This window comes from Schistocerca cancellata, chromosome 1 (genome assembly GCF_023864275.1).
Source record: "Schistocerca cancellata isolate TAMUIC-IGC-003103 chromosome 1, iqSchCanc2.1, whole genome shotgun sequence".
NCBI classification, from domain to species: domain Eukaryota; kingdom Metazoa; phylum Arthropoda; class Insecta; order Orthoptera; family Acrididae; genus Schistocerca; species Schistocerca cancellata.
In genome coordinates, this window is record NC_064626.1 from 134,098,012 (window position 1) to 134,112,017 (window position 14,006).

At 45.4% G+C, this 14,006-nt stretch overlaps 1 non-coding gene across 1 annotated transcript; it reads left to right on the top strand.

Moving 5' to 3' along the window:
- The first annotated feature begins 13,717 nt into the window (after positions 1–13,717).
- Positions 13,718–13,792, top strand: Trnas-cga (transfer RNA serine (anticodon CGA)). Its single transcript has one exon. It is a non-coding gene; the product is annotated as a tRNA-Ser (tRNA).
- Positions 13,793–14,006: the final 214 nt, after the last annotated feature.

Here is a 14,006-nt window from a genome sequence, read left to right on the forward strand (position 1 = left end):
GAAAACCTTTGCCAACTATCTTCAGGCAGTCTTCCTCGACCCCCCACGCAGTTGGGATGTGCCGGGTGCAGTCGGTGTACACATTTGACAGCTGATAATGAACCTCACGCTCCTCTCACCACTCAATATGTAATGCACATACTATACGATGAAATGATCTACATGTTCCTTTTAACAGAGTGATCTTTATTGAAAATAAATAAATAAATAAAAACAAAAAAAGTTGGATAGAGCGTCTTCCATGTAAGCAGGAGATCCCGGGTTCGAGTCCCGGTTGGAGCTGAAGGTGTTAATATATTTCTAATTACGTTCTAGACGGCTGCAGGTCATCAATGAAAGAGACGCACAATATCCATATAAGTATACCATCCACTAATCTCCTGGTGACACCAAGTTTTCCACTGTTTGTCATCCCACAGCGGCTCTATATCCTCGGTGAGCTACTTTTGGTTCGTTCCTTCGGTGCCGAGACCACATGGCTTTCGTAAAGACTGATCTTCCTCTCACTGTGACCGTGATAATCGTGACTGGTTAGCTTTCTTCGCCTGTTTGTGTCCTGCTACTTCTGTATTGGCCTCTGTTCAATCTCCTGGTGTTGTTCCCCGTTCCCGAGTCTGGCCAGGCGATTCGAGAAGTGTGCCGCTCGTATCTAAACAGAATACGTTCCATTTAGTAATGGCCACGGAGCTATTATTTGATTGTGTGGTTTACATTACTGGGATTTAGCAAATTTCGTATATGCCCGATGCCATTAATTATGACGTCCAAAATATTTTTCTTGCCTATTACCTTGACTACTAAATCGCCAAGTCACTTTCTTTAGTTATTTGAAGCCCGCATGCTTATGTACCTCACTGGATTGGATTGGATTGTTTGGGGGAGGAGACCAGACAGCGAGGTCATCGGTCTCATCCGATTAGGGATGACGGGGAAGGAACTCGGCCGTGCCCTTTCAAAGGAACCATCCCGGCATTTGCCTGGAGCGATTTAGGGAAACCACGGAAAACCTAAATCAGGATGGTCGGACGCGTGATTGAACCGTCGTCCTCCCGAATGCGAGTCCAGTGTGCTAGCCACTGCGTCACCTCGCTCGGTGTGTACCTCACAGGAGCAAATTTTGTTGTTTGTATTTCGGGGAGTTATACTTCCAAGCCAAGTTTGTGTTTATGTATATAGGTGAGGTTCGTCAAAAAATGGTTCAAATGGCTCTGAGCACTATGGGACTTAACTGCTGTAGTCATCAGACCCTTAGAACTTAGAACTACTTAAACCTAACTAAACTAAGTACATCACACACATCCATGCCCGAGACAGGATTCGAACCTGCGACCGTAGCGGTCGCGCGGTTCCAGACTGTAGCACCTAGAACCACTTGGCCACTCCGGCAGGCGAGGTTCATCAAACAACCCTTCACGTCTTCCTTCTACCTTCAAAAGAAAGCTAATAATCCACATTCTGTCACAACACACATATCTGTGCAGCTCATTCTCGTCAATCCCCCTTCCCCAGAACTTCCACGTATCCATTGTTGGCAAAGTTCTCTGTTTACATTCTGTTCTTTCCTAACAGGCACTGTCATGGTTTTTCAGTATTGTCCACTTACTTCATGCATTCCGTTTATGATTATACTAAACATGGCTTCAAATATGCTAAGCTAATCTCTAATATTCTAAAATATTGTTATTGTTAGTGCCGGACATTCTTATTATTGTTATTATTATCAGTACTGATACTATTATTATTATTATTATTATCATTGGGAAGGCATACTGGTATCTTTGGTATGGGTTGCTCCTGGTCAGATGTAAGATGATAGTGTCTTCAGGCCCTAATCTGGTCAAGCAAAATAAATGACAAATAAATGAATAAGTGTCTCCGCACAACTCTCCGCAGCACTGATGCCCCAAAGATTTAATAAATGAGCACCGGAAGATAAGAAATTGCCAACAGATTTTCTTTTAATTTATGTGCTTCAGCTCTCTGATAGATGTTAATATATGTACTTCAGCTCCCTAATATTTCGCTCATATAGCTGCAGTTGTCATAACTCTGCCCACGGCATCTGAAAGCTGTAAGCCATAATGTTTCACCTCACTGCAGACCATTTTAGTGATTGTCAGTGTTATATCCTAGCCAGTAATGCCAACCGAGCCCGCTGCCAAAAGGTTGGCAGCATCAAAGTCCGGACGCCGTCCGCATAAGCAGCGCCAGCGATACAGGAAATCGCCGCAAGTCTGCGCGCGCCACCGCTGGCTTCTGGCTTCTTAAGCGCTGGAGTCGCGAGCGCTAGGACAGTTCTGTATTCGCCGCTCAGTTGTATACTCGCCACCGATTTGTGTACTTGCTAGTCAGTTGTGTGTTCATCGCAGCCGAGTTGTTGTTTGTCGTCAGCCGACGCTGACCTAGGCGCTCCGACTCGAACTAGACAGATTTCTGTAGACACGGAGTTCACTACTGTGTTTCTGTATCTTCGTTAATAAAGATAAGTACCGACTTTTATTTAATCAGAGTGTTTGGGTTTTCATGTTTCTGTTCACTGTTCCAGCGGACCGGTCGGCCAGCTATTAAAAGTGTGGCGGTGACTTCGTAAGCCGTTTCTACAGCGAAGTGTTTGTCGCTACGAACGCCGCCACAAAAGTCTGACCGGTGTTCTGGTCACAGTCAATCAAGTCTTGGAAACGCTCGCGAATTCTTTCATTTTCTTCATCGACGGCAAAGAAGCGAAATATAAAAACATTTCATTCTGCCTGAGATTTACCGGGAGTCACATGTATCATGAAAGAAAAGTATTTCTTTACGTTTTACGTCTGTTAAAATAGGTTGGCGAACAAACTTTACACATATTTCAGTGTAATGGATATTAAACCATGGGGTTTCCTCCTTGTTGCGACGCTTCGACTTTCCTTAAATGAGCTTAAATAACTGGACCAAAATTCGCCAAAAACTCTAAGACACAAAAACAACTGCCATTTTTACCATCTCTGACAAAGTCACTATCATCTCTTAAAGCTACCTCTCTTTCGCGAAAGAAAGGATAATTTCCATTACGCAATGCAATGCTTCGGTACAATGTTGCTCTTTTCTGAGAGTGTTTCGGTCTGAAGGATTTTCTGTGGCTGAACTGCTGTTCACCATATTTTCTAATTTGCCATTGTAAGTACGACATTTTGTGATCGGATCTGCTTTCATATTCACTCATTTTTTGTTTTACCTTTTTCCAGACTCTGCATAATCCCCAGCCATACCGTAGAGTCAAATAAGACTAAGAGACATCCGTACATCACGAAAACAATCGGCAAGCGAAGCAATACAATGCTTGTTTTTCTTGACTACAAACGAGACAGTCTCTCCTTTAAATTTCCTCAGTTTTGAAGTTACGCACAAACACATTCGAAGGGGAAGACCGATAACCTTTTCGGTACCACTGCAATCTTTTCTGTATTTGGTCAGATCCTCATCTAATAGTTTCTTCCACCTACGTCTTTTTCTTTCGCATTTACCAACATCTAAATCTAAAGGTTTCTCATTATCTGTCGATCTATATAGTAAAACATTTTGTTTCTGGAACGATTTCGCCAAGTTCCTGCTGCTTTGTTTCAATCCGGTAACTGGTTTGCATTATAATATATCTCTTTAACTGTGAGATGCACGATACGTAAACATAATTTTGTACAATACCACACAATAACGGAGAGCTGGCTGAAGGGCATTCAGTTCGACTGACTTGTACCTTACAGTGACAAGCCACAGTACAACAAAAAGACAATACAAACTTTCCCATGTCTACACTCGCGTGGATTTGACGAATTCGGTGCTGTAATCTCGGCTTGTCAAAACTTGCTTTCAATCGCTGGGCCTCTGCAGAGGCCGACTGACAGCAACTCAGCTGGTCGGCCGCCTTCTCAAATTAACAAAACTGAAAGTGTACACTGTTTTAAAAGTACCGAAACGTAACCTTTGTAGTTCTAATGCCTTAAAACATGAAAATCGTGTTGAAGCAACGAAAAGAAGGAAGTGTCTAATGCAAAAAATTTAGGTGTCAATTAAACTTTTAATGTATTTAGCACCTTCCTCTTGAGAGTAAATTAAAACCTCTCTAACAATCGTTTTAAGACAATTTTTTTTACAAGTGAATATACTTTAAGATGTGAAGTTTAAAATTGTTACATGCGTACTCGTACATGTTACGTAACATACATGTTTGGTATGGCCAGAAATAAACTCATTTGATTTTTGAGACATTTCCCTGACTTTAATTATCCCCGAACCTGAGTTACTTCTGCCGTGCTAAATTCTACTTCTGTCAATTAAAAAAAATAATAAAATAAAATAAAACAAAAGTTCTTCACGTTTGCTGATATTTGATGCTTCTGTATCTTTTACAGTACTGGTATCTTGACTGTAAGTAGCTATAATTAGTCTACTCATTATGCCCGGCACCATAAGGCATAGCATTTCGCAGTGAATGTTAGATTGATCAAATTTTTAATCTTTGTACAATGAAGATGATTACACTTGTACACGTGTTCTAGTTTATATAGAATAATTTGCGCTCATTACATTAAATTTTTGGTCAACTCACAAAACGATATACATCCCGTAGGTACACATTTCCGTGCTTCGTATCTTAGACATCATAGCTGCACTTCACTGTTTGCCTTTATATTGTACTAGTTCGGAGTATAAATATCAGTGTGCGAGGAATTGTAAAATGCTAGTACCCTCAGTCAATTCAAATACTTACAAATGAGGCGGTATTTATGATGAGGAACAAAAGTGAATAAGCATTCTTATATCTTTTGTTTTCCATTCTATCCTCAGCAAATTAAATTAGGTTTTTCTTTATCTTACTGGATATTTTTACTCATATGTTTAAGTGTACTGACAGTGTATGCAGGGACCATTTGATCCAATATGACGATGTTAGCAACATCAGACATAGCCTTAACCCTCGCATCCAGCATTAATTAATGATACGTCCAAATATATTTCGGAAACCCTGAGAAAGTCTGTGTTGAGTGATGACCATATGTGTCTTTTATTCTCTGTGGAAGTTGACAAAGTCGATTTCACCTTTCTGCGTCTCTTCTTATTCATAATTTATCAATTTGTTTGCGCAACAGCGATTTCAGTTCCCAAGTTTTTGCCTGTCCAAGCCCCACTAAAATGTTTTGAACTGAAACCTTCAACATACATACATTATACGTGAGTGGAGGATCATGAAAGGTGGTTAGTCCTTTGTCTCGTCTCTTTATCATATAATTGATCTCTGTTATAGTCTGTATGCGGATTACAGCACTTGTCACGTTAAGGAGGCACAGTGACCAATTCAACGAACAATGTGTGGAGGTTTGGCACTGAACAGGCATTTTGTGGGTATAATGCTGTCTTGCATGTTTATTTTGAGGAGGAAGAAATGTGCTCACATTGCAAACACGTTTTCTTCAGGGCCAGCTAAGGCTGCGGTTGGGTGCGGCAGCCATCGACGGTGTGGACAGCAGAAAAACCACTATACAGCAGACAATATAGAAATGGGAAGCGCTGAGCTCAGGTAAGCAGGACAGCAGTCAAAGTGTCTCGATCACCGCTTCTCCCAGTAGGTGGAAAGCTGGTGGAAGGTCCCTAGCAGCAGGGGCTATGCGTTTGGCGGGACACAAGGCACTTTGGTGCAGAGGCCATGGCCAGAGTTTTTACAGTATCTTCACGGAACTGTGCTGGCACGGGCACTAGTATCGTATGTTATGGACTATAAAACGTTATGGACTACAACACGCACCTTAATTTTTAAGCAATTTTTTTTAATAAATAACATTTTTACCATTTTCATTAGATCGCACAGCCAGACTACAAAAATTCTTAATTTATAAAACGGAAATTACCTTTAAAAACCCTTTCTTCTTCTTCTTCTTCTTCCTCTTCGTCGTGATCGTTATTCTCTTTATATATAAGATGGTCTTCACTGCCATCGAGAGCGTTGCTGACGCCGCACTTCTTGAAAGATTTAACGATACTGTCTTCACTCACTCTAGACCACGTTTGTTTTATCCACTGAGACACTTATTTGATTGTAGGTCGTTTCAAAGCTGCCTTCGACGCTATTATGTTGGGTTTCATCTATCATAATTTGTTCCACTCTTCTCCCACATACACTTTAAATGGTTTATTTATCGAGACATCAGGAGGTTGCAATTGTGAACTAAGTCCTCCCAGAATAACAGCGAGCTCTGTGTTTCCCTGACTCCATTTCTCTTTCACAGAATTTTTCAAATGACTTCCAAACTGATCTAGCACAAGAAGAGAACTATTCTTCAGTAAGGCACCTTTCCTTCTCTTCCGCACCGTTAATCCACAATTTCATACCACCCTCGTCCATCCATCCCCTGTTATGTACTTGAACAACAACGCCTGGTGGTATTTCAGAAGGTTTTGGCGTTGTTCTGCACTTGAAAATGATCATTGGATTGAGATTTGCACAGTCAGTACAAAATGAAAGGACAACAGTGTAGTACATTTTTTCATGTCCACTTGTTTTTATAGTTACAATTTTAGAGCCATTCATGGCATCAGTTCTGCTACTTGGCACATCAAATGTCAGAGGAGTTTCGCCCATATTCGCTATTTCGGTTAGTTCCATACTGGTTTTCTTTCGGTGTTGAAGAATAAGACGATGGAAAGATAATTTTTCCTCTTCATACTCTTATAGCATTTTTGAAATATTTTGGTTTTGGTTCCTATGCTATGGCCGTAATGCTTCATAAGCCTGTAACACCAACCAACCCCGTGAGGGAAATAATCTTAGCAGACTTGTGAATCCCAGCAACTCACGTACGCCGCATCGGTACACTGTTGCTGTCAGTTGAATCCATTGTTGCCCGATGATATGTTTTCCGTGGCATCGAATATATGATCATTTTTAAGACTGGCGGGAATTTTAAATCACACTGGGCATTTTTATACGAATTTCGAGCATAAGACGCACCTGAATTTTGGAGGAACGTTTTTAATGAAGAAAAAAATGCGTTCTATAGTCCATATATGCGGTAATTAATGCCTGCAAAGGAGATAGCTTGGCACAGTTTTCACAGGCAGCCTCGACAATGATTTTTCCTGTAATCCTTCTGGGGATCGCCGTTTCGGCGTATGAAAGGAAATCTTCATGCTTCGGTCGACACAATGGATCAGTGCACTTTGACAGCTGCCACCTAGGTGTTCCAGAAGTTTCTGCGGGTTTCTTTGAAGCCTCGAACACCTGTGTTCCGGCATGAAATGAGAAACGATGTTATGATTGGCGTGAAGACTCTGAAAGCAAGCACGTACTGGGGGACATGTATACGACGTCGCCATAGAGAGAGAATTGGTCGAAGAGGATCTGGCCATCTGTTGGAGAGAGGATTACTGGGCATTAAAAAGATCGTGATTTTCGAAAAAGACTGTTCACGACCCGCCATTGGTAGATTGTGCCCTTTCAAGCAGCTCCACTTGAAGCACGTAGTTTTGGAAGGCATCTAACAGAGCAGACTAGAGGTGTAACGTTTTGGAAGTTACGAAGGAAGATGGAGCCAGTGAGGAAAGGACGAGGGTTATAATTCAACTACCGGAGTGGAGTCGTAATCAGACTACTGTTAAGTGTTGTGTGGGAACCGCAAGGCCCACCATATACTCGGGGTTAGGCGCAAGTCTATTCAGATCGATTTTCGGCAAATCTGAGCGAATTTGCTGACCGTCAGCCTTGGTTCACAAATAATTACAATTTCCAGAATGAGATTTTCACTCTGCAGCGGAGTGTGCGCTGATATGAAACTTCCTGGCAGATTAAAACTGTGTGCCCGACCGAGACTCGAACTCGGGACCTTTGCCTTTCGCAGGCAAGTGCTCTACCAACTTTTTTTTTATTTTTTTTTATTTTTTTTATCTTTTTTTTTTAATTTTACCTGCGCCCGTAGCAGTCGCGCGGTTCCGGACTGAGCGCCTTTTTTTTTTTTTTTTTTTCGACCGAGACTCGAACTCGGGACCTTTGCCTTTCGCGGGCAAGTGCTCTACCAACTTTTTTTTTTTTTTAGACGCTACCCCTTTTTTTTATATATATATGCTTTAGGTACTCAAACCGAACAAAAAAATGTTGAACACAACTGGTTTTTTTTTTTTTTTTTTTTTTTTTTTTTTTGTCAGGCTTACCACCTTTGCTGACATACATGTTGTTGTACTATCGCATAAATAGTGTCTACAAATTCCATATGTTGACAAAAGTGGCTAATTAGAAAATTAATTAATTAAGGAAATAAATAAAACTGAAAATACTCAAATGAAAGACATGAAGACATTGCGGATAGTACAAATACAAAAGAAACATGCTCCTGTAGCAATGAAATGAAATTCGTGTCGGGGGCGACACCTGCTCACGACCCGACGTTCGATAGAGCAAGAGAGCCATCTATCGACTCGTTCTCCAGACGTTGGTGTAAGACTGGGTCGTCTTCTCGAAATTAACTAAGGGTCCGTAAGTGTGATCGATGTCAATCTCGGCTTCTTCGTCTATCTCATCTCTCACCCGTCACACCCCATCTGGCCGGCGGGTCGGTAAATGTAAGTCGCAAGTAATTAGCGAAGTCTTGCCTATATTTCTTATGCTGTTGCAGCTTCGTGTGCCCATCCAAGAGAAAATGCCAAAAATCAATTTTGTCCTTTTCCGATTCGTTATACACGTAGCCCACCACCATTCCCCGCACCCATGTCACTGCATTGGTTTTTTTGGACCGGGAAATAAGATTCTTGGGGGAAAAAAAGTGTGTCTGATGAAATTGTGTGAGGGGCGGAGCGTAACAGGAACGCCAATATCTGTTGTGTCAACTGCCACACTGGAGCCGTCCCACTACATGCTAAACGATGTTCATCAGTGTCCACTGTTGCGCAGCCTAAACATAGTGGAGTGTCTGCCAAATGAATCGCGTGCCGCCGTTGATTCGTTGCGAACTTCCTATTTATCACCACATACCATGTTGAGCGTACCGACGTTGGGAGGTAAACGTTCCGTATAACGCGCCAGATCTGTCGCCAGTTCTTGTCTGGGTACTTCTTTTCCAGGGTATTCCTGGGACACCGGCGCAGTAAGAGATGGTATACGTCTCGCGTCGTCGGTAGTCGTGTTGTTGGGAAGGAATCTCTGACATAGCTAAGCTCCAAAAAAAAAGACTTGAAGTGTGACAGCTTCGGTGAAATATGGCCCACATCGACTGGTGGCAGCATTGAAGTGGGCGCTAGTACATTGGCCAACGCACCCGAGATATTGCCAAATTGGCCGCGCCACTGTCGGAAAATCGTACTGACGAATAACGCCCGTGCCTTTTCATATACGTTCACTAGACCAAGTCCACCCTCTCCAGGTGGTAGCGTAAGCGTTGTGTATCGGATCTTAAACAGGTGTCCCACACTCACGTAGGTTCCGAAAGTTGCTTGTATGCGTGATGCCATTGTGCGCGTTAAAGGCAGGACATGCGCTACGTGAGTGAGTCTCGGTGCTAGGTATACGTTAACATAGGTCACCCTCTGAATCATATCCAACGCTCTTAGTTTCTGTAACAGCACCATTGTCCGCATCAGCTTTAATATGCGTCGGTAGTTATCCGCTGCTGTCCGCTGCACATCCGTGTGGAACGTAATACCTAGGCATTTTACGGTCTTAACTAAGATGAGCGGCCCTTCCTCCCCCGGTTGTAATCCTCGACCGACATTCATGCAGCGTGATTTTTGTAGATTAAGCACGCTTCCTGCCGCCATCCCGTATCGCTGTATCCATGCCAACGCCGTACGTACTTCTTCGCCTGTCCGTGCCACCAGCATCACATCGTCAGCATAAGCGCGGCAATGAAAGGTCAGTTGTGGCAACGGCACTCCCTCCAACCGTCTTCGGAGACCATATAAACAGGGTTCCAAAGCCATTGCATACAAAAGTATCGACAGGGGGCAACCTTGACGAACTGACCTTGAAATAACAATGTAGTCAGTGCCCCGCCCATTCACCGAGACCTTTGATCGTACGCCGTGTAACAGTCGCATGATCACTAGGATGAAGGCCTGTGGGATTCCCAATCTGTCCATCACCGCATGCAAAAAGGTATGATCCACTCTGTCGAATGCATGATCGAAGTCAATAGCGACGAGTGCCGCACGCACTCGGCATGCCGCTGCTAATGCGATGATATCTCGGTAGTCACTGAGCGCCGTATGTACGTTGCTCTTACCGCCGAGGCAAATTTGATCTATGAGGAGTCTATCAGATAGTGAAGACCGCAGGCGAGCCCCAAGTATGCGCGCGAAAATCTTGTAGTCGCAGTTCAAGAGAGTGAGTGGTCTATAATCTCCTGGATTTCTGCCACCGCGTGGTTTGGGTATGGGGATGATGATACCCTCCGTGAACTCGGCAGGTATCTCAGTCTGCGGTAACAGGAGTTCGTTGTACATCTGAATCCAGGTCCGTCCCATGAGGTATGCAAAGGCGCGGTAAAATTCAATTGGGAAGCCGTCCTGTCCAGGGGACTTGTTCGGAGCCCCCCTGGCAATTGCGTCTGTCAGCTCATCCTCTGTTATCGCTGTGATGAAGGTCTCTGCATCCAGCGGTGGTCCTCTATCTGGCATTTCCGAGATGACATCATGTAGTGTCTCGTGGTTCACATGTACAGGTCCATATAACTGGCGGAAATAGTCGGTAAACACATGCGCAATATCACGCTGGTGCACGACTGGCTGGCCAGTTTCAGAGATTAGTTCCCTGATCAATGTCCTGCGTCGTCGTTGGCGTTCACGTACCACGTGGTGCATGGAGGGGGTTTCGGCAGCAACTGTGTCCGCCAATCTCGCCCGGACCATTATACCTTCCATTCTTAGTCTCGTCAGCTGTAATAACTTGGCTTTTATCCTGCGCATGGCCGTGTGCCTTTCCGGCGATGGTTGTTGGGTCATCAGCTCCCTCAGGGCTGTAAAATAAAAATCAGCCGTTGTGCGGTTCCACTGCGATTTGTCCTGCCCGTATCGTATCAACGTTCTCCGTAACGTTGGTTTTGCGCATTTAATCCACCACTGGAGAACCGAGGTGTATGCTCGTTGGCGACGAACGCAGGTCTCCCAGGCCGCCTCTATCGACCGGTGACATTCAGTGTCACGTAAAAGTGCACAATTCATTTTCCAGTGACCTTTACTCCGCCATATCTTCTGACGCGTTAGTGAAATCGTACAGACGTACGCCATATGATCCGTAAAAGCCGCTGGCCAGATTTCGGCATTTAGTATCGTCGTCCGTAGAGCTCGTGTCACGTACACTCTATCAAGTCTACTCGCCGAGTGTCCCGTGACAAACGTATAACCCGGTCTGTCACCATGCTGCAGTTCCCAGGTATCCAGGAGTGCCATTTCGGTAATCAACGCACGCAGTTCCATGCATGGCACATAATGAGGTACTTGGTCCTTTTTGTCGACGACACAATTAAAGTCGCCGCCCACTACATAGTTATCAAAGCGTCCAGCGAACAACGGTGCTATCTCTTCGGTGTAAAAAGTCGCCCTTTCTCTTCGTTTTGTTGAGCCAGATGGTGCGTATAAATTGATGAAACGAACGCCGTCGACAGTGATCGCTATGCCGCGTGCCGAAGGGAGAGACCTGACGTCCTCCACTCCTATTCCTTCCCTGGTGAGAATCGCCACACCGCATCCACTTTCATCGTGCACTGAATAATGTGCCTCGTAACCGTAGAACTCTGGCGGCGATGTGAAACGCACTTCTTGTAAGAGGACAATATCCACGTCCGCAGCGCGTAACATATCTTTCAGCATTTGAATTTTAAGCGGTGACCGTATGCCATTAATGTTTATCGTGGCAACGCGGTACGCCTGGCTTGTGTTCATCAGTTGTAGGGCGGTGTCATTAAGCGTCCATCTGCACCCCCGGCGCTCCTCAACACACTAAGTTGGTCAACATTTCCCGACCCCTCCCGGCCTCCAGCCAGGACTGTCCTCAATCGTCGCGTTCGTATTTTCATCCCGTTCCTGTTGGTCCATTTCTTGCGCCCAGTCCCCCAGAATATTTCCGGAACTGGTCGAAAGATGGGAGGTAACGTTGTCATCGCTCTGATGTTGGACAGTTGTCATCTCCACTTCCGCCTTCCGGTCACCAGAAGGAGAGTTCAAGTTATCGTCGCTGTGTAGTTCCTGCATCGTCATCTCGGTATCTGTTGAATCCACTGGTCTCAGGTCGATACTGTCGTTGTCGTCCACTGTCCCCTCGGGACTATGGCTATCGTCAGCAGAAGTCAGTCGACGCTTCTTTCTTCTCTTCGGCGAACGCTGTTTCCGTTGCCTTGCTTCCGCATCGGCTGTTGGGGTTGCGTATCCTCCGTCTTGGGCCTGGCCTATCACGCTCTCGGTGGAAGCACTGGCAGCCACCACGGATGATCCTGGAGCCGCCGTCAGCTGCATCTCTTGTGTGGTGTCTTGTGTCTGCTGTGGTGGAACCGGTGGTCGGAGTTCCAGTCCGTTGGTGTCCATGTTCTCTATAGGGGGCAGCTGTTGGTGCCCATCGGAAGTCTCCCTCACGTCGCTTCTCAGGGCTTCCACAAAGGTCAACGGTAAGACAGTCGTCGGTTGTGGCGCCTGAACGTCATCCCGTGGAGTTTGCACTAAACGTCGCTGGAGGCATTCCGAGCGGACGTGACCTTCTTTCCCGCACCCCGAGCAAGTGCGAGGTTGCCCATCATAGATTATAATTGCTCGACAACCTCCTATGTACAAATAAGAGGGGACGTGCTTGCGCAGCTCTATCCGTATTTGTCTCACCCCATTTAAAATGGGGTACGTGGTAAAACTCGTCCATTTTTCGGCCACATGGGATAGAACTGTACCGTATGGTCGAAAGGCGTCGGTAACAAGTTCAGACGGGACCTCAAACGGAAGTTCGAAGACTCGTATAGTGCGGATCCCCATTCCCGCGTGATCGACTGTAACTGCACCAACATTCCCGTCGGCATGACAGAAACGATACCCGTTCGGTGATCGTTGTAGAAGTCTTTCGCAAGCAGCCTCGTCAACAAGCTTGACATAGACGACGCTTGAAACGAGCGATAAATTGATTCCCACGATTTCCTGTGGATCGATTTTCACCTCTTCTCTGAAGAAACGTTCAACCTCGTGTGCCTTTGGTCGTGTATAGTCGTTCGCAAAACTGAACTTCAAAGTCGTTTTTCTGTACGAGTGTGCCATCTCGTTCTATACTCACAACACAGCACACGCGAAGCTGCTCCGGCGTAAACAAACAGGCACGCGCACCACAGCGCGGCCGGCAGGCAACACGGTCCGCACTGTCACTGCCGAAGGCAGACTGCCAACTGAGCTACCGAAGCACGACTCACGCCCGGTACTCACAGCTTTACTTCTGCCAGTACCTCGTCTCCTACCTTCCAAACTTTACAGAAGCTCTCCTGCGAAACTTGCAGAACTAGCACTCCTGATGAAAGGATATTGCGGAGACATGGCTTAGCCACAGCCTGGGGGATGTTTCCAGAATGAGATTTTCACTCTGCAGCGGAGTGTGCGCTGATATGAAACTTCCTGGCAGATTAAAACTGTGTGCCCGACCGAGACTCGAACTCGGGACCTTTGCCTTTCGCGGGCAAGTGCTCTACCAACTGAGCTACCGAAGCACGACTCACGCCCGGTACTCACAGCTGAGTCGTGCTTCGGTAGCTCAGTTGGTAGAGCACTTGCCCGCGAAAGGCAAAGGTCCCGAGTTCGAGTCTCGGTCGGGCAGACAGTTTTAATCTGCCAGGGAGTTTCAATTACAATTTCGTGTCCAGTTTGAAGACGCAGCTCCGGGCCTCGCATCGAATAGTAGAGAATGGGGTACGTTGGTCGTATCACCACTGTGGCTTGCTATTCACCGCATTGCAGACTCCCAACGGAGCACCGTAAACATTACGCTACCCCGGCTTGATAGGAATATTGGAGGTGAATTGCTTACCACA